Genomic DNA, 21,905 nt, shown 5'->3' with positions numbered 1-21,905 from the left:
TTTGAGAGAGATAGAGCGAGCAGAAGCAGAGATAGCAGTATGTGTTGAGATGATCTGTCTTTTTTTTTTGTGGTGTTTGGATGTGTTCCAGCTCATTTCTGTGCAGAAATTATTGCTGGAAAACGTAGGTTAAAAAACGTCTGTTTAGCTGCATTTGCATACCGCGTTTATGAGCGTTTGCGTTTAGAAGCGTTTTTTTAAAGATAACCTCAGGAGACCTTCCAAAATGCCCAGAATGCACTGAAAAACAGTACAAAATTAACTATTTCAGACATTTTGAGAGAGATAGAGAGAGCAGAAGCAGAGAGAGCAGTATGTGTTGAGATGATCTGTCTTTTTTTTTGTGGTGTTTGGATGTGTTCCGGCTCATTTCACTGCAGAAATTATTGTAGCGGTGTCTAACATTTTCTTTCATGCGAAACCTCAAAGTATGGTGTACCGGGTCCATTTGAGTATCGGGAAAACGCTTTGCATGCATTTTTCATGATGAAAAAAGGCTCTGGATGGCATCTGGAAATGTTAAAAAAAATTTCCAAACGCTTATAAACACGGTTAGCTGCATTTACAAGTGTTTGGTGTTTGAAACGCTGATAAAATCTACTCCTGAACGCAAGTTTAGTGTGTTAAAAAAAACGACTGTAAACTCAACTGCCTGTAAAGGACGATGTGTACATGGACACAGAGGAAACATTAGGGAGAGTTCAGGGGCTGCTGAAAAAAACACAGAAGAGCGCCTAAACGTGAGTTTATCAGCTGCAGTGTACATGGGCTCCAGCTTGTCACATGGTACAAGGCTCTTGTTTTGTCTGTTCAGTTTATTTAAATGAATGGTCTACTTTAACCTCTTGCCGTCCGCCTGCTGTTTATAAACAGGCAGGACGGTGGCACTCCAGGGGCGGGTTGCCATTCATAAACGGAACCCACCATTTCTAGCTGTGCACGCTCCCTGGGAGCACGCAGCATCGCGATCCGGTGCCCGCTGTGTCCTCCGGACACAGTGAAACACCGATCGTCGGACAGGACTTCTGTACGAGGTCCCGATCATGTGATCACTAATAGGCCAATCAGTGATCACGTGCAAAGTAGTAAGCAAGATGTCACTTGTGACATCATTGCATACTATGTGTGAAATCTGTGAAGGATCAAAGAGGTCACATGGTACAAGGCTATTCACAACAGCCTTGTACCATATGACAAGCTGTGACCAATCACAGCTCACTCAGTATTTCTCAATGGCTGCAAGAATGCAGACAGAGAGAAAGAGAAATGATTGCTTTTATATCCTGTATGGGTGTAAAAGCAATCACTGTAAAAAAAAAAAAAAAATTCTTCATCACCCCCCACAAGTAGTACAGTGTCATGGTGACACTGTACTGCTAGGGTGACAGTATGTAAAAAAAAAAAAAAACATAAATAATATAAAAAAATAAAATAAAAATGTTTAAAAATTATAATTTTTGGTTATAAACTAATTTGGCTTATTTTTCTTTTTACTAAAAAGATAACGGAATACATTTTGGCCAAGATTTATGATGAAAGATTATTTATTTGCAAAATTTTATAAGAAAAACACTTTTTTTCAAAATTATTGGACATTTTCATTTAAATAGCAAAAAAAATAAAAATCCCAGTGGTGAATAAATACCACCAAAATAAAGCTTTATCTGTCTCAAAAAAATGCAAAAAAATTCATATGGGTACAGTGTTGCATGACCGCGCAATTGTCATTCAAAGTGTGATAGCGCCGAAAGCTGAAAATTGCCCTGGACAGAAAGGGGGTGAAAGTGTCCGGACAGGAAGTGGTTAATGCAACGCTAATTAAAATATGACATTACTGCAACACCCCAGGGTGGACACGTCTGAAAGGGGCCCTCACAATATTCACTTTTGTAAATCTGAAGGGTATTGTACAATCATATTGTATCATGTGTGACCAGGTTTGTAATGAGATCTCAAGATGTGTATTTGTGGAGATCTCGCTCCGCTTTATCTTTTGGAAGGGCCGGCTGTGATAACGTGTTTATGAATTGTATGATATATGACCTTACACAACCTGCTGTGAGTCATGTTCCATCTATATTGTCAGCGCATGTTTCCCAATGTTTTCTGAGCCTTACGGCGCTCCTATACCTCTGACCTGTATTACGAATGTTTCCGGGTGGAGCAACCTTTGCATAAAGTTAGAAACCAGTTTCTTACATATTGGCTGTGATCACCTGGATATTGCTGTGTGTATAATAATGGAAATGTCTTGCGAGCCAGAAAGTAGACAAAAACTCCTTATAAATACACTCTATTAATGGATCGCAAACCTATAGCACATAACTACCAATGTGATAGACCGCAAAAATAAAATATATAGTGTTGCGCTCCCAAACCTCAAATCAATATATTATTATTTGAATTTGATCTCTATTTTAAAGATTTCAGTAATTAAGAATGATGTGTACGAATAAACTTATATACTAATATTCTTATACTTTGAATTAATACAAATAATTAATGTGCATGAAAAAATAAACTGCAAATAAATAACAAAAAATAAAATATAAAAATAAAAATGAAAATAATAAAAAATAAAAATAAAGATAAAAATAATGTCCCAAAAAAGTGACTTTGTGCTGGAAAATCTTCAATTTACAATAATTGGTGACTGCTTGTGAATCCTCCCTCAAGTGAAGATGTGCGCTCACCTCATAAGAAGCCTGCAATTAGGCTATATAAACTTGTGGTTCACCTCCTTTGGAACCTGCTTGTTTAGAACTCCTGCTTTAGAATATCCATGGTGTGCAACATATGCTATAGGATGAATCTCCTCTCCAGCGGGTGCAATTCGTCTATTTTTTCATCTCCATACGATTCACCACATACAAAAAAGATCTCGACATGGTGCTTTATCTTTTATATAAGTGTGACTTTTATTTGCTCAAAATATGGCACTCACATATTAGGTGTGCGGATAGTGGTAGTACAAATACAATCCAAGACCGCCGCTGATTGTCGGAGCTGTGTGCTCGTGGTCCGGCAAACAGACTGACTCCCTCCGAGTGACGTTACAGTCCCACCCCTACGCGTTACGCCACTGGTCACGTGGCTTCATCAGGGGGATTTGATTGGTCCGTCACTCGCATATTGCCGGCTTATAAAGCACGGCTCGGCCATTTTATTGACTTTCTGATGGGGGTAGCCATTTTTTTGGTGGTGAATATAATTTAATACACGCTGTCATCCTCTGCTACATATGATAATAGATCTCTCTAATCAACCCGGAGGGACACATAGTATCACAATTCCGCAATCAGCACGGATATAACTGTTCTCTTCAGTAACCAAAATATAAAAAATATATTGCTGGTACATCCATATGTGAAATAAGCAAACAATGCCAAAATACAAAACATCATTAAATATGTTATTTTTCATCCAAAAACTGGATCAAAAAATATATATAAATAAAAAAATATAAAAATAACAATAAAAATAAATATAAAAAAAATATGTAAAAATAAAAATATTTTTTATTGTAAACTAAAATGCTAAAAAATATATAAATGAAGTATATAATATATACTTCCCTATATATTAATATATAAATGGATACATGTATTTGTAATGACAACCTATGATATCACTAAGATAAGCCCTGATTGGGAACTAATTTAACAAGGTGTATCAAGAATGTTGGAAGATAATCAGAACATAATATCGTCCTAATCCTATTCCGATTTATCTCCACCGCAAGTATAAGAATATTAGTATATAAGTTTATTCGTACACATCATTCTTAATTACTGAAATCTTTAAAATAGAGATCAAATTCAAATAATAATATATTGATTTGAGGTTTGGGAGCGCAACACTATATATTTTATTATTGCTGTGTGTATATTACAGAGTTGCACCACATGAGGAAATGTATTGTAATCTAAAAGAGATTCCAACGGAAGAGCTGATTATAATTTCACTTCTCTAAAGTCTTAGGCTCCATGTACACGGGACAATTGGAAAACTCTTCTGAACGATGGAAACTGACTGCTGAAAAACGTAGGCTAAAAAAAAGTCTGTTTAGCCGCATTTGCATTCCGCGTTTATGAGCGTTTGCATTTAGAAGCGGTTTTTTAACTACTTGCCGCCCAGCCACCGCATATAAACGGTGGCAGGGCGGCACTCGTAGGCAAAAGCACGTTTTAAAACGGCTGCCTTCAAAACAGGTAGGGGGCGCGCTCCCGCCCTACCTGTCCCGCGGGTGTCAGCTGCCGGGGTCACGGCCGTTTTCCCGCGATTGCCGGTGATCGCTGACACAGAGCAGGGCTGCTTTGTTTACACACAGCCCTGTTCTGTGTCAGTTCTCTGACAGCTTGTGAGAAGCTGCTGAGTTTCTCTCCCTCGATCAGCTCCCCCCCCCCCTCCTCCAGTACACACCCCCGCCCCCTAGTAAAACACTCACCTTACACAGCAAATTCTAAAAATGTTAACCCCTTCCTCCCCAGTGACATTAGTACAGTTTCAGTGGTTTTTTTTCACTGATCACTGTATTGGTGTCACTGGGGATGTCAGTGACCCCAAGTCAGTCCCCCCCCCCCCCAGTGTCAAAATGTCCGCCGCAGTCCTGCCATAAGTCGCTGGTCGCCGCCATATGTCGCTGATTGCCGCCATATGTCGCTGATCGGCGCCATTATTAGTATAAATAAAAATTCCAGTATCTTTCCCGCCATTTGTAAACGCTATAACTTTCACGTAAACCAATTAATTTACACGTATTGGGATTTTTTTTAGCAAAGACATGCCGCAGAATGCATTTTGGCAGAAATTTATGACTAAATTTGATTTTTGCATTTTTTTTACTGGACATGTTTTATAGCAAAAAGTCCAAAATATTGTTTTTTTTTCCTCAAAATTGTCAGCCTTTTTTTTTATAGCGCAAAAAATAAAAACCGCACAGGCGATCAAATACCACCGAAAGAAAGCTCAATTTGTGGGGAAAAAAAGGATGTAAATTTCATTTATGTACCGTATTGCATGACCGCGCAATTGTCCGTTAAACTAGCACAGCGCTGTATAGCAGAAAAATGGCGTAAATTGCAGTATCTATACCATAGTTTGTAGACGCTATAACTTCCACACAAAGCAATCAATATACACTTATTGGGATTTTTTTACCAAAAACATGGAGCAGAATACATTTTGGCCTAAATTTATAACCAACTTTGAGTTTACTGTATATTTTTTATAGCTGAAAGTAAAAAATATTGTTTTTCTTCAAAATTTTTGGCCTTTTTTTGTTTATAGCGTGAAAAATAAAAAGCGCACAGGTGATCAAATTACACCGAAAGAAAGCTCTATTTGTGTGAAAAAAAGGACGTAAATTTTGTTTGGGTGCAGCATTGCATGACCGCGCAATTATCAGTTGAATTAGTGCAGCGCCGAGTAGCAAAAAGAGGCCTTGTCATTAAGGGGGGTAAATCCTCTGGAGCTCAAGTGGTTAAAGATAACCTCAGGAGACCTCAGGATTCCAAAATGCCCAGAATGCACTGAAAAACAGTAAAAAAATTACCTATTTCTGACATTTTGAGAGGAGTAGGGAGAACAGAAGCAGAGAGAGCAGTATGTGTTGAGATGACCTGTCTTTTCTGGTTGTATTCACTATGGATCCCATCATGAGCATAATGCGGCACGTTCTAACATTTTTTCCTTCACGCAAAACCTGGAACTGACTGCGCTGGTGTACCGGGTCCATTTGAATACATGGAAAACGCTTTGCATGCATTTCTGATGATGAAAAAAGGCTCCGGACAGCATCTGGACATGGAACAGTTAAAAAACGCTTCTAAACGCAGTTAGCCGCGTTTACAAGCATTTGAAATGCTGATAAAATCTACTCCTGAATGCAAGTTTGGTGCGTTCAAAAAAACGACTGTAAACTCAACTGCCTGTAAATGAAGATGTGTACATGGACACATAGGAAAACATTAGGGAGAGTTCAGGGGCTGCTGAAAAAAAACGCAGAAAAGCTCCTAAACGTGAGTTTATCAGCTGCAGTGTACATGGGGCCTTATAGTAGCTCCAATGACAGAAGAGTCAAACCCAATTGAATAAACCAGCAAAAGAACTGACTTAGGACTGCTGTGGGTCGCACCTAATTAATTACAATATGTGACAGTTTGTTGATAATAGCTGCAACCTATATTGTAACTCTAGATAAGTACCAAGAAGACGTTTCCTGAATTAGTCAACTGCAAAACGTGTAGACTTTTTTTACGCATGCAGAAATAAATAAAAACTTTCATACACCTGTACCGTGTACTCAAGATTTTGTTCGCATTTACAAAATGCACTATAAGTCCTCACGCACACGGGACGTTTTGATAACGCTGGTAACGTCAGCTGTGTAAAGTCACATTAAAAAACCTGAGTTTTTCAGGTTTATTTAGCCTTTTTGCATTAGCGTGTAGCGGCGTTTTACCTCGTTTGTGTTTTTAACGGGTTTTTTTTTACCAAGAAGGGGATCAAGTAATTATTTTCCCCACTGTATGCAGATTTGGTTGTTCCTGTTTTCCTCTTCTCCATACTTTTTTGTGTTGCAGTTGCCTTACATTCTCAGCCAGGGGGCAGCATTTCAGCAGCAATGTAAAGCGAAGTTTAATCAATTTAGAGCAGATGTAACAAGTTGATATTTACTTTGCCAAAACATTGTGTATCATGTTCAATTAACAAAGGGGTGGGCAACTGTGGTCCTCCTGCTGTTGGTGAACTACAAGTCCCATCATGCCTCTGCCTTTGGCAGTCATGCTTGTAACTGTCAGTTTTGCAATGCCTCATGGGACTTGTAGTTCTACAACAGCTGGAGGGCCACAGTTGCCCACCCCTGAACCAACACATCACTTTTTTCTTTAAGCCCGGGTTCACACTTATGCGGTGCGGAGTTTGCTCCGGTTTCTGTGCGAATTGCACATCGCATCATAATCGCACCCCGTTCAGGCGAACTGCTGCGGGTGTGTATGTTAAGTTACCAACACCCCGAAATCGGTTCGCAAATCGCGGAGCGATGTGCAGAATCGGATCGCATAGGTGTGAATACCCGTGTGATCTGATTCTAGTGCAGACAAAAAAGGTCCTGCACTATTTTGGTGCGGGTGCGGTGTGATCTGAGCCATACAAAATCTGTGGCTCAAATTGCACCACACAGGATTCGCATGTGATTTGCACAGGAATGCGGTGCGGTTCCTTTGCGAATCACATGCAGTGTGCCGCACCGCAGAGTTGTGAACCCGAGCTTAGGGCTACTTCACACCACAATTTCTACGTTTTGGATGCGTTTCTGCATGCACATTTTTTATGCATTCTGGTTAAATTTTTTCCATTATCTCAGTTCAGGACACGTGCATTCTGGTTTGTTTTTGAATTGTTTTGCCGCGTTCCAGATGCATTCCATACTGAAAAAATTCTGCATGTTCTACTTTACTGCACTGGTGTGAACTAGGCCATTGGAATGCATGGGAAACACTGCATGCCTTTTTGATGCAGACCAAAAGCACACTGGACTACATCTGGTGTGAACCAGCCCATACAAAAAAAATATAGTTTTTGCTTGTTTTTATCATCTTTTTTGCATCCTGGGGCTGTGCATCTCCTGCAGTCTCTTTCAGCCACTTCCTTCCGCATGCACTAATGCCAGCATCTTCTGCGCATCATTTCTCAAGGGGGGTTCCTGGTAACAACAATGGACCATGCCTGCACAATGTGAGGCGACATTGGGACTTGTAATCTGCATTGGAATTCTGTGTGACAACTCTGGAGCACAGTTGAATAGGCAAGGACAGAGGAAGGAAGTGCCTGTACAGGGGCATTCATGGCAGGATCACAAGGTATTATTTTAATGAAAGCTGCACATTTAGGTCTCGTGAACACTGTTGCTCCTAAACCAACGTTTTTGGGGCTTTTGGCGTTTTTATTGCCTAATGTCCTGAACGTATCTCAATAAAAGCCTATGTGTCCATGTACACATAGGCGTTTAGAAGAGTCAAGACACAGCAGAGTTTAGAGGCAGTCAGAGCCGCTCTCCTGAATGCAGATGAATCTTGAGTGGTAACTTGCATCAGAGCTGAAGTTTAATCCCAGAACCTGCCTCAGTGTTCATCTCAAGAGCCCTCAGCCCTGATACATGCAGTGGACTGGGTCTTGTGAGACGTTTTGCAATATATCAAATGCCTTGATAAGGCCCCATGTACACGGGACACTTCTAAATGATGGAAACTGACTGCTGGAAAACGTAGGTTAACGTCTGTTTAGCTGCATTTGCATAACGCGTTTATGCGCGTTTGCGTTTAGAAGCGTTTTTTTAAGATAAGCACAGGAGAACCTCCCAAATGCCCAGAATGCACTGAAAAGTGGTAAATTATTAACTATTTCAGACTGTTTCAGAGAAATACAGAGAGTAGAAGCAGAGACAGCAGTATGTGTTGAGATTAGCTTAGGTGGGAGTTGCTCATTAACATTTCTTTTGTTTCCAAGGGTGGGAAAGGTGTCTGGTGGAGGGAGTCATTAAGGTCACCTGGCAGGGGGTCTTCATGTGGAATTTGAGGTGTGAATGGTCATTAACATATCCATTGTTTCCAAGGGTGGGAGAGGTCTGAGATGTGAATTGGTCATTACAATGTGTGACAAGCTTGGTAGGAACATCCTGTGTTCAGTGTTTTGTCCATCTGAGTACGTTGAAAACACTTTGCATGCATTTTGCATGATGAAAAAAGGCTCTGGAGAGCATTGGGAGCTGGAAGAGTTAAAAAAAATTTCAAACGCGTTTTGAAGTGTTTTGCGTTTGAAACGTTGATACGCAAAACGCAAGTTTTCTGCGTTCAAAAAAACGACTGTAAACTCAACTGCCTGTAAAGGACGATGTGTACATGGACACATAGGAAACATTAGGGAGAGTTCAGGGGCTGCTGAAAAAAACGCTGAACAGATCCTAAACGTGAGTTTATCAGCTGCAGTGTACATGAACCCTCAGTGTGTATATGGAGGAGTTGGCATTCCTATATGGGCTGTATTTGCATTCAGACTGCATGTGATGTTGATCCTCCATGATTGAAAAAGTACTGAAATCCAATGAATCTGAGGGGGGCGGGCCAGGGTTAGTTAGGCTGGGATAGAAAGCGTTAGATGATGTGGGATATTTTTTGTGTTTTTTTTTTTTAATAAATATACCCTCAGGTAGGATATACAGCGTATTTTAACTGGGAGTCAGCCATGAAGCTACATGAAGGGTGGGCAGGATTTACATTTTTTATATTTACTTAGTACTAAAGTGATGGTGCGGGTGTTTGTGACTGTTGTATGTGTTTGTGACTGTTGTATGTGTTTGTGACTGTTGTATGTGTTTGTGATTGTTGTATGTGTTTGTGATTGTTGTATGTGTTTGTGACTGTTGTATGTGTTTGTGACTGTTGTGTTTGTGACTGTTGTATGTGTTTGTAACTGTTGTGTTTGTGACTGTTGTATGTGTTTGTGACTGTTGTGTTTGTGACTGTTGTATGTGTTTGTGACTGTTGTGTTTGTGACTGTTGTATGTGTTTGTGACTGTTGTATGTGTTTGTGACTGTTGTTTGTGTTTGTGATTGTTGTATGTGTTTGTGACTGTTGTATGTGTTTGTGATTGTTGTGTTTGTAACTGTTGTATGTGTTTGTCACTGTTGTATGTGTTTGTCACTGTTGTATGTGTTTGTAACTGTTGTATGTGTTTGTGACTGTTGTGTTTGTGACTGTTGTATGTGTTTGTGACTGTTGTGTTTGTGACTGTTGTATGTGTTTGTGACTGTTGTATGTGTTTGTGATTGTTGTGTTTGTAACTGTTGTGTTTGTGACTGTTGTATGTGTTTGTGACTGTTGTGTTTGTGATTGTTGTGTTTGTGATTGTTGTGTTTGTGACTGTTGTATGTGTTTGTGACTGTTGTATGTGTTTGTGACTGTTGTATGTGTTTGTGACTGTTGTGTTTGACTGTTGTGTTTGTGACTGTTGTATGTGTTTGTGATTGTTGTGTTTGTAACTGTTGTGTTTGTGACTGTTGTATGTGTTTGTGATTGTTGTGTTTGTGATTGTTGTGTTTGTGACTGTTGTATGTGTTTGTCACTGTTGTATGTGTTTGTAACTGTTGTGTTTGTGACTGTTGTATGTGTTTGTGACTGTTGTGTTTGTGACTGTTGTATGTGTTTGTGACTGTTGTATGTGTTTGTGACTGTTGTGTTTGTGACTGTTGTATGTGTTTGTGACTGTTGTGTTTGTGACTGTTGTATGTGTTTGTAACTGTTGGGTTTGTGACTGTTGTATGTGTTTGTGACTGTTGTGTTTGTGACTGTTGTATGTGTTTGTGACTGTTGTGTTTGTGACTGTTGTATGTGTTTGTGACTGTTGTGTTTGTGACTGTTGTATGTGTTTGTGACTGTTGTGTTTGTGACTGTTGTATGTGTTTGTGACTGTTGTATGTGTTTGTGACTGTTGTTTGTGTTTGTGATTGTTGTATGTGTTTGTGACTGTTGTATGTGTTTGTGATTGTTGTGTTTGTAACTGTTGTATGTGTTTGTCACTGTTGTATGTGTTTGTCACTGTTGTATGTGTTTGTAACTGTTGTATGTGTTTGTGACTGTTGTGTTTGTGACTGTTGTATGTGTTTGTGACTGTTGTGTTTGTGACTGTTGTATGTGTTTGTGACTGTTGTATGTGTTTGTGATTGTTGTGTTTGTAACTGTTGTGTTTGTGACTGTTGTATGTGTTTGTGACTGTTGTGTTTGTGATTGTTGTGTTTGTGATTGTTGTGTTTGTGACTGTTGTATGTGTTTGTGACTGTTGTATGTGTTTGTGACTGTTGTGTTTGACTGTTGTGTTTGTGACTGTTGTATGTGTTTGTGATTGTTGTGTTTGTAACTGTTGTGTTTGTGACTGTTGTATGTGTTTGTGATTGTTGTGTTTGTGATTGTTGTGTTTGTGACTGTTGTATGTGTTTGTCACTGTTGTATGTGTTTGTAACTGTTGTGTTTGTGACTGTTGTATGTGTTTGTGACTGTTGTGTTTGTGACTGTTGTATGTGTTTGTGACTGTTGTATGTGTTTGTGACTGTTGTGTTTGTGACTGTTGTATGTGTTTGTGACTGTTGTGTTTGTGACTGTTGTATGTGTTTGTAACTGTTGGGTTTGTGACTGTTGTATGTGTTTGTGACTGTTGTGTTTGTGACTGTTGTATGTGTTTGTGACTGTTGTGTTTGTGACTGTTGTATGTGTTTGTGACTGTTGTGTTTGTGACTGTTGTATGTGTTTGTGACTGTTGTGTTTGTGACTGTTGTATGTGTTTGTGACTGTTGTATGTGTTTGTGACTGTTGTTTGTGTTTGTGATTGTTGTATGTGTTTGTGACTGTTGTATGTGTTTGTGATTGTTGTGTTTGTAACTGTTGTATGTGTTTGTCACTGTTGTATGTGTTTGTCACTGTTGTATGTGTTTGTAACTGTTGTATGTGTTTGTGACTGTTGTGTTTGTGACTGTTGTATGTGTTTGTGACTGTTGTGTTTGTGACTGTTGTATGTGTTTGTGACTGTTGTATGTGTTTGTGATTGTTGTGTTTGTAACTGTTGTGTTTGTAACTGTTGTGTTTGTGATTGTTGTGTTTGTGATTGTTGTGTTTGTGACTGTTGTATGTGTTTGTGACTGTTGTATGTGTTTGTGACTGTTGTATGTGTTTGTGACTGTTGTGTTTGACTGTTGTGTTTGTGACTGTTGTATGTGTTTGTGATTGTTGTGTTTGTAACTGTTGTGTTTGTGACTGTTGTATGTGTTTGTGATTGTTGTGTTTGTGATTGTTGTGTTTGTGATTGTTGTGTTTGTGACTGTTGTATGTGTTTGTCACTGTTGTATGTGTTTGTAACTGTTGTGTTTGTGACTGTTGTATGTGTTTGTGACTGTTGTGTTTGTGACTGTTGTATGTGTTTGTGACTGTTGTATGTGTTTGTGACTGTTGTGTTTGTGACTGTTGTATGTGTTTGTGACTGTTGTATGTGTTTGTGACTGTTGTGTTTGTGACTGTTGTATGTGTTTGTGACTGTTGTGTTTGTGACTGTTGTATGTGTTTGTGACTGTTGTGTTTGTGACTGTTGTGTTTGTGACTGTTGTATGTGTTTGTGACTGTTGTGTTTGTGACTGTTGTTTGTGTTTGTGACTGTTGTATGTGTTTGTGACTGTTGTATGTGTTTGTGATTGTTGTGTTTGTGACTGTTGTATGTGTTTGTCACTGTTGTATGTGTTTGTCACTGTTGTATGTGTTTGTCACTGTTGTATGTGTTTGTCACTGTTGTATGTGTTTGTAACTGTTGTATGTGTTTGTGACTGTTGTATGTGTTTGTGATTGTTGTGTTTGTGACTGTTGTGTTTGACTGTTGTATGTGTTTGTGATTGTTGTGTTTGTAACTGTTGTGTTTGTGACTGTTGTATGTGTTTGTGACTGTTGTGTTTGTGATTGTTGTGTTTGTGATTGTTGTGTTTGTGACTGTTGTATGTGTTTGTAACTGTTGTGTTTGTGACTGTTGTATGTGTTTGTGACTGTTGTATGTGTTTGTAACTGTTGTGTTTGTGACTGTTGTATGTGTTTGTGACTGTTGTGTTTGTGACTGTTGTATGTGTTTGGCTGCTGTTGTGTGTTTCTGACTGCTTACCTGTTCTGTTATTATGTTGTTTTGTGATTCTCCTTTGTTATATGTATGGGGTTTCTGGCCTACAATAATATGTTGTTTGATCCCCTTTTCTGTATCCTTCTTTGATTTTAGTTTTGAGTTCCTGTTATTATTTGTCTTTTCCTTGTTCTGTTATTGTTTGTGTTTTATAAATGCAAAATAAACACCTTTTTTTTTAAAAAAAGTAGTACTAAAGGCTGAGACTCTTTTACATGGATAGAATAATTTTACATATAATGCACAATACTGGTGAACGTTTACTTTATATTTAATTGTAATGCCTTCTATTACTTCCAGTCTATCAGCCTCTCTTCTCCTCTCCCCCTCCGGCACTGTTGGCTCCTTCTGCTTTCAGAGTGCCCCCATAGCAAGTCGCAAAGTATAGTATAGATTGCCCCTATAGCAAGGAAAAAAACCTGCCTTTAGAATCACTCACTTCCTTCTCATGCTCTGAACTACATGTCCCACAAGGCATTGCTCCTCGCACATTCACATTCAGAAGTTCTCAGACACTTATTGACATGTATGGCCGGTGTACTGAGCTGTATGCGTGCTGCACTGCGTGTACGGACATGTATGGCCGGTGTACTGAGTTGTATGCGTGCTGCACTGTGGGTACTGACATGCATGGATGGTGTACTGAGCTGTATGCGTGCTGCACTGTGTGTACGGACATGTATGGCCGGTGTACTGAGTTGTATGCGTGCTGCACTGTGTGTACGGACATGTATGGCTGGTGTACTGAGCTGTATGCGTGCTGCACTGTGTGTACGGCCATGTATGGCTGGTGTACTGAGCTGTATGCGTGCTGCACTGTGGGTACTGACATGCATGGACGGTGTACTGAGCTGTATGCGTGCTGCACTGTGTGTACTGACATGTATGGCTGGTGTACTGAGCTGTATGCGTGCTGCACTGTGTGTACGGACATGTATGGCTGGTGTACTGAGCTGTATGCGTGCTGCACTGTGGGTACTGACATGCATGGATGGTGTACTGAGCTGTATGCGTGCTGCACTGTGTGTTGCACTGTGTGTACTGACATGTATGGCTGGTGTACTGAGCTGTACGCGTGCTGCACTGTGTGTACTGACATGTATGGCTGGTGTACTGAGCTGTATGTGTGCTGCACTGTGTATGTGTGCTGAACCGGCTGAATTTCAATCCATGTTTGACCAGCTTTGGCCTTGGATCACACTGCTACAACGTCTGGTGTGCCTTGCTGCGACCGGTCACACAGCTGCAAGACAAGTAAAAAGACATTACTTTCAGCGGGTGCCGTCTTAATTGCTGCGACTCAAGTCCCGGCTGCACCCAAAAAAAATAGTTCCTGCACTACGTTTCTGCGTCATTGGTGTGACATGAGTGCCATAGACGGCAATGTGAAAATCGCAAAAGTCGCAAGGTATCTGCAAAACATCGAAGTTGCATGAAAGTCGCAATGGAAGTCACACAACTTTGGGGTCATGGCAGTGTGAAGGGAAAGGGAAGGTGTGGGAGGAGGACATATGAAAACAGCAGGATAAAAAAAGGAAAAGAGAAGGCTTACAAGTCAGGGTCCTTTCACCCGTTTAGCGGATCCGCTTGTTCACTAGGTGATCTCTCTGCTGATCCCCGCTGAGCAAGCGGCTGACAGCTCTGTGTCCGCTCTGCTACTACAGAACAGACACAGAGCTGCTCGCTCTCCTTAACCACTTCAAGTCCGGACACTTTCACCCCTTCCAGTCCGGACACTTTCACCCCCTTCCAGTCCGGACACTTTCACCCCCTTCCAGTCCGGACACTTTCACCCCCTTCCAGTCCGGACACTTTCACCCCCTTCCAGTCCGGACACTTCTCCCCCTTCCAGTCCAGACACTTTCACCCCCTTCCAGGCCGGACACTTCTCCCCCTTCCAGGCCGGACACTTTCACCCCTTCCAGTCCGGACACTTTCTCCCCCTTCCAGTCCAGACACTTTCACCCCCTTCCAGGCCGGACACTTCTCCCCCTTCCAGGCCGGACACTTTCACCCCTTCCAGTCCGGACACTTTCACCCCCTTCCAGGCCGGACACTTTCACCCCCTTCCAGTGCGGACACTTTCACCCCCTTTCAGTCCGGACACTTTCACCCCCTTCAAGTCCGGACACTTCCCCCCCCTTCCAGTCTGGACACTTTCACCCCTTCCAATCCGGACACTTCTCCCCCTTCCAGGCCGGACACTTTCACTCCCTTTCAGTCCAGACACTTTCACCCCCTGCAAGTCCGGACACTTTCACCCCCTTCCAGTCCGGACACTTCCCCCCCCTTCCAGTCTGGACACTTTCACCCCCCTTCCAGTCCGGACACTTTCACCCCTTCCAATCCGGACACTTCTCCCCCTTCCAGGCCGGACACTTTCACTCCCTTTCAGTCCGGACACTTTCACCCCCTTCAAGTCCAGACACTTTCACCCCCTTCCAGTCCGGACACTTTCACCCCCTTTCAGTCCGGACACTTTCACCCCCTTCAAGTCCGGACACTTTCACCCCCTTCCAGGCCGGACACTTTCACCCCCTTCCAGTCCGGACACTTCTCCCCCTTCCAGTCCAGACACTTTCTCCCCCTTCCAGGCCGGACACTTCTCCCCCTTCCAGGCCGGACACTTCTCCCCCTTCCAGGCCGGACACTTTCACCCCCTTCCAGGCCGGACACTTTCACCCCCTTCCAGGCCGGACACTTTCACCCCCTTCCAGTGCGGACACTTTCACCCCCTTTCAGTCCGGACACTTTCACCCCCTTCAAGTCCGGACACTTTCACCCCCTTCCAGTCCGGACACTTCCCCCCCCTTCCAGTCTGGACACTTTCACCCCCTTCCAGTCCGGACACTTTCACCCCCTTCCAGTCCAGACACTTTCACCCCCTTCCAGTCCAGACACTTCCCCCCCCTTCCAGTCTGGACACTTTCACCCCCTTCCAGTCCGGACACTTTCACCCCCTTCCAGTCCGGACACTTTCACCCCCTTCTTGCCCAGGCCAATTTTCAGCTTTCAGTGCTATCACACTTTGAATGACAATTGCGCGGTCATGCAACACTGTACCCATATGAATATTTTAGCATTTGTTTGAGACAGATAAAACTTTATTTTGGTGGTATTTATTCACCGCTGGGATTTTTAGTTTTTTTTTTGCTATATAAATGAAAAAGTCCAAAAATTTTGAAAAAAAGTGTTTTTCTTTTAAGTTTGCAAATAAATAATCTTTCTTCGTAATTCTTGGTCAAAATTTATTCAGTTATCTTTTTAGTAAAAAAAAAATAACCCAAATTAGTTTATAACCAAAAATTATAATTTTTCTAAATATTTTTTTTACATTCTTTTAATTTTTTTATATTATTATTTTTTTTAACGCACTGTCACCCTAGCAGTACAGTGTCACCATAGTAACACTGTACTACTTGTGGGGGGTGATGAAGATTTTTTTTTTTTTTTTTACACTAATTGCTTTTACACCCATAAAGGCTGTAAGAAGCAATCATTTCTCCTTCTCTCTGGCTGCATTCTTGCAGCCATTGAGAAATACTGTGAGAGCTGTGATTGGTAACAGCTTCTCACATGGTACTAGGCTGTTGTGAATAGCCCTGTACCATGTGATCTTTGTGATCATTCACAGATTTCACACATAGTAAGCAATGATGTCAGAAGTGACATCTTGCTTATTACTAGTCATGTGATCACTGATGGGCCAATCAGTGATCACATGATCGGGACCTCACACAGAGGTCCCATACAGCGATCTGTGTTCCGCTGTTTGTTTCAGGTACTTATACAGAGCCGTCAATTTTATGCAGCGCTTTACACATGTATTGTACATTCACATCAGTCCCTAACCCTCAAGGGGTGTACAATCTAAGGTCCCTAACTCACATTCATACATACACATACTAGGGACAATTTAGACAGGATCCAGTTCACCTACCAGCATGTCTATGAAGTGTGGGAGGAAACTGGAGTACCCAGAGGAAACCCACACAGGCACAGGGAGAACATGCAAACTCCAGGCAGGTGGTGCCGTGGTTGGGATTTGAACCAACGATCCTATTACTGCCAGGCGGAAGTGCTAACCATTTAGCCACTGTGCTGAACACAGCGGGCACCGGATCGCTCCCAGGGAGCGCGCTCAGTCCAAAATGGCGGGAGCAGTTTATGAACGGCAACCCTCCCCTGCACTGCCACCATCTGGCCGGACGGGAAGTGGTTAATGGGCGGTCGGATGAAAATGGACCGCCTGTCCGTTTTCATCTGACCCGATCAGACGGACGGAAGGGGAATCGGATCTCCATCCGTCCCTTTTTGGTGGATCAGATTAGATGTGGGCAGGTGTAAACGGACACATGTTCGTTTACACCCGCCGCTCCATACAGGAGAATGGAGGTTCCGTGTGAAAGAGCCCTAAAAGGAAAGGAGTGAGCAAGGAAAAGAGAGATGTAATGTATATTTTGGGGGGGGGGGGGACTCTCCTTTTGCTGCAGTCTTTGGACAAGTCACATATCTTTTCCTGTGTAGCTGCTTGGAGGAAGACTCCGGTATGCCTTGTATACACATCCCGCCATTCCCTGCTTTGGGAGACTCACTCTGCATTTATTGACCTGAGACGTGTGTGTTTGCCTTTATGCCTTGAATGTTTAATAATGCTGGCCCAGCTCCCAGGCTGCTGATTGGACAGAATAAGGGATTTTCCAGTTTCGGTAACTTGTCGCCCACTGCTGAGCATGCCTTTGTGTTTACATCACTCTCTCTCGCCGCGCGGTCAGCACACAGACTTGGGTCAGTGTTGTGAAATCCTCTCAGTTGCAGAGAGTCGAGTTTCCTGGGAACTGGGAGAGCTCAGAGTCTTCCTGAGAGGTACGTGTGACCTGTTATCGCTGAGAAACGTCAGGGGAGAGGATTATAGAGGGGTCTCTTCTCTGATATCCAACAGACAATCTGGGTTTTGAGCCGTTTGAGCGTCGGCGCACTTCTGCTTTGCGGCTGGGTAATGAGACTGCATAGCGTGCGATACATCAGAAGCTGAATGAATAGAGCTGGTGTCTGCCAGGGAGCAGGGACACGGCGGATACGTTTACATGGAATTCTCTCTGGATAGATGGTGTCATAGCATGCTGGTGGTGTCATTGCCGGCTTGTTTCACTGTGATGGGCAAGTTGCAGAATGCCTTGGCAAACTGCTAACCGTCATCTTACATTGGTCCAAGCACTGCCAGGTAATATTGCCCAACAGCAACATAAAAACTGGCCTGTGCCGTGTACCACCTGGCGTGGGTCAGTCTATTTCAAGCGCCCTGACATTTCCTTTTATTGCATGTAATGTGATGTGTTTGTGCTCCAGTTAGATATACGCCCAAAACGTAGCAGCGTTAAACCCAAAAGCAAAGATTTATTCGATTAATGCATGTGGTGGCTGCATTAGTTTTCTTTTTTTTTTTGTTTACAAACGATTTTATTGTACATAAGTAGACAGTAAAACAACAGCACATTTTTAAAGTGATATTGTCAGCAAAAACAAGGCACTTTTGAAAAGTACAATACATAAAAGTATATTAACATAACAAAGAAGATAAAAGAAAAGAGGAAGTTACGAGTGCATGAAATACGTAAACGATAAAGTAAGTTGAGTGATACATCTATCGCATTAGTTTTCTTTTTTAGGCTTTCTTTCTTTTATTTTCACCTAGTGATCTAGCCAGTAAAGCTACGTTCACACTAGCTTTGTCAATAGATGTTTGGGAAGCGTTTTGAAAATTCTGCACATGGCAGCACACAGTACTGTTCACACAGAAGCGTTAGCATTGCGGCAAAACTGACGCCTCGTGTCCAGTCAGGAAGAGTTGAAGCCTCCCATTCAAGTCTATGGTGCCGCACCGCAAACGCCTGGCAGGCGTTTGCGGTGCGGTTACGACGCAGTTATGAGGCGGTTGCGGAGCGTTAATACCATTTAGCTTCATAGGACTTTGTGGTGCGGTTTTAACGCTTGGCGAACGCCTATCGACCGCATCAAAACCACGCATAGGGCGTTTGAGGAGCGTTAAAAATGCTTCCCAAATGCCTGTCTAACGTCTGTCAAACGTTATAGAGTCGTTTGGCAAGAGTTAGAAATAAAGTCAAGTGTGAACGAGTACTAAGTGTTTTCTTTCTTTTTTTTTTTTTTTTTTTAAAGAAAAAGCTGTCCTGCAGACGTAGCAGTTAGAGGGATGAGACAAACCATTTACCACTGACAGCTGTGCTTACAGATTTTATTGATTTGTGTAAAACCTTTACCCCAAAAGAAAAAAACTGCTGTAACCGATTATAAAGTGTTAGCTGGAGTTTGGCTTCAATTTGTTAGTGCATCTAAATCTGCTAGTACAGCTAACATTCCCTCCAGACTGACAATGCTCCTGTCCAAAGGTGTATTATTATTATACAGGATTTATATTTATTTATTTCAGGTACATATATAGTGCTGTCAATTTACACAGCGCTTTACATATATATTGTACATTCACATCAGTCCCTAACCCTCAAGGGGTGTACAATCTAAGGTCCCTAACTCACATTCATACATACACATACTAGGGACAATTTAGACAGGAGCCAATTAACCTACCAGAATGTCTTTGGAGTGTGGGAGGAAACCGGAGTACCCGGAGGAAACCCACGCGGACACAGGGAGAACATGCAAACTCCAGGCAGGTGGTGCCGTGGTTGGGATTCGAACCAACGACCCTAGTACTGCCAGGTGGAAGTGCTAACCATAACCTGATCCTGGGAGCTTACAATCTAAGAGAGTATCTGTAGAGTGGGTGCACTCTAATATAGGAAGTGTGTTACTGGCCAGATCACCAGCTGAAAACAGAGGGGGGAAAAAGCGTAACCCCTTGACGCTGATCGCGCGCAGATATGTGGCCTCTCGGCGTCTAGGCCTTGACGCTGAGTGGCTGCATATTTGCGTGCAATTAGAAATGACATATGTGCTGAGAGCGCGCGACTCTCTGCGACTGTCTGCGACTCTCAGAGGGGTCCCGATCTCCCCTTTTGAGTGGGACCTTTTCCGATCATGTGACCGCTGTCACGGCGAATCACGGCGATCATATGACCCTAAAACCCTGCCCCGAAACTCTTAAAGGGCCAAGAAGCGCTGGCGCCAAGAGGTTAAAATGAAAACTAATTCAGCCACCACATCTAATGATTGGTAAACTGCAATATATTAAATTTTTTGTTTTCAGTTTAATACCACTTAAAAGTAGAACTATAGGCAAAACTTCTTTTTTTTTTCCCATTTTGGATAGAGTAAGGAAATGTTATATTTTTTGCCATCTGTGTCCCATTGGGAAGATTTACTTTCACTTCCTGTCCCATAGACAAAACAGGAAGTGAGAGGAAATCCCTGCAAATTAAGGGAATTCTTTGAAGACCCCCAGATCACCAGAACTAGTGTCCCCATTGGAAGAGTTCCTCTCTATTACTTTTTCTGGGGACAGTCCAGAGGGTGAATCTCCCAAGTGGGAGCACAGACAGCAGTAAACTCTGACAGGTGTTCCAGTTCTCTGCCCTATATCCAAAACCAGGGGCGGACTGACCATTTGGAAACTTGGGCACTGCCCAAGGGCCCGGGGTCAGTAGGGGGCCCCATGAGATGCCCCTGGTACCTTTTTCATAGGCTTTTTTTAGTTTGGGCAAGGACACAGGGCCCCCATAATCCCCTATTGCCCGGGGGCCCCATGAGTTGTCAGTCCGCCCCTGTCCAAAACTAATTAAAAAAAAGTTTTGCTATTAGTTATACTTTAAAGTGGAACTTCACTTGAGCACCACAAACCAAAAACGCTCTATAATTCAGTTTAACCCCAGGTTCACACCTAAGCATTTTCTGCAGCATTTTCAGTTTTGCAGAAACGCATTACAGTCCATTTAACATGATTTCCTATGGGACACTTTCACATCTCTGCGTTGTCACCTGGTGCGTTTTTTTGGAAAGGGTCAGAGACTTTTTTTAAATGCAAAAAGTTGTGTTTCTGGTTCTGTAGAATTCAATGGAAATGCTGCAGAAAAGCATGTAGTGTGTTTTTGCTGCATTTCTGCAGCGGTTTTGATGCGTTTTAATCTGCCTAGCAACAAGGGAAAAAAAAAATGCAAAACCGCATGTGCCAAAACACACCGCAGAAACAGATCAAATCCAAACTGCATAGTTGTGAGCCTAGCCTTAATATTCAAAACAAACTCCTCCATGCTTTACTTTGCCGAGAAGTCGTTTTGAAAAACACCCCCTGGCATTCCTGGCAGTGGCCATCCTGAGTAAGGGCAGATGATTCATGTAGCAGTTACTTCCTGGAATCCATTTGCCCTTAGCTCAGGCATTGGCTGAGCTGAGAACCCTCCCTCCACCCCTGAAGACCCCTGGGAAGTACAGTTGCAAGAAAAAGTATGTGAACCCCCTGTGATTACGTGGAGTTTTGCATGAATTGGGCATAAAATGTGCTCTGATTGTCATCTAAGTCACAACAATAGAAGAACACAGTCTGCTGAACATAATACTACACAAACAAGGGGTTCACATACTTTTTCTTGCAACTGTATGACATCATTTGCCTAGGCATGGAGTGAAGTTCTACATGTATTGAGGAAGGATTCCATCTTCTGTTGGGCTTGGTTCACATATATGCATTTTGCGTTGATGCTTTCTCCGGTGCTTTTTGCAGTTTGTTTTGCGTTTTTCTACATGCGTTTTTGACTCGTTTTTAGCACGGTTTGCTCAGCTCTTTTTTTTTGTTTTTGTTAAAGTTGAGTTTTTTTGTTGCTGGGCAGAATAAAAATGTAAAACACAGCAAAGACGCACTGCCATACATTTCAGCAGCTTCTCAATTTAAGTCTATTGTAGAAAAATGCTGCTGTTTGCTTTTAACCTCCCTGGCGGTATGATTATTTCAGATTTTTGGTGCTGAAAGCGGTACATTATTTTGCATGGAAATATGTAGTTTTTTTATTGTAGGCTGTAATTTTTTAGGAATAACTCACTGAAATCTGTCCGAACAAGAGTCTAGTAAACATCCCGGGTATGATAAAACTTGAAACAGGAAATCATAAATTATAATTTAATAAATAATCATAAAAAATAATAATATAATAATAATACATTTAATTCAATAATATAATCAAACCAAAAACACTGAAATTTGAAATATAGCGCCAAGTTCGCACAT

General features: G+C 42.0%; 1 protein-coding gene across 6 annotated transcripts in view; it reads left to right on the top strand.

Annotated features, from left to right (window-relative positions):
• TRAF7 (TNF receptor associated factor 7) overlaps positions 1-21,905 on the top strand; it is a 95,843-nt gene that overhangs the window by 7,169 nt on the left and 66,769 nt on the right. Inside the window, exon 1 of one of the 6 annotated variants that reach the window (XM_089686802.1) lies at positions 17,454-17,575. The exons of 3 other annotated variants lie outside the window; for them this stretch is intronic. The gene's annotated coding sequence lies outside the window, so the exon portion shown is untranslated. Of the gene's footprint in view, positions 1-17,453; positions 17,576-21,905 lie in introns of those variants that run through there. 2 more of the 6 variants (XM_089686806.1, XM_089686808.1) reach the window with 2 other exon arrangements.

This window comes from Staurois parvus, unplaced genomic scaffold (genome assembly GCF_062004578.1).
Source record: "Staurois parvus isolate SC_StPar_1 unplaced genomic scaffold, SC_StPar_1.0 ptg000412l, whole genome shotgun sequence".
Classification (NCBI taxonomy): Eukaryota; Metazoa; Chordata; class Amphibia; order Anura; family Ranidae; genus Staurois; species Staurois parvus.
The sequence above is the reverse complement of the archived record's forward strand: the minus strand, read 5'-3'. Positions and strand labels throughout refer to the sequence as shown.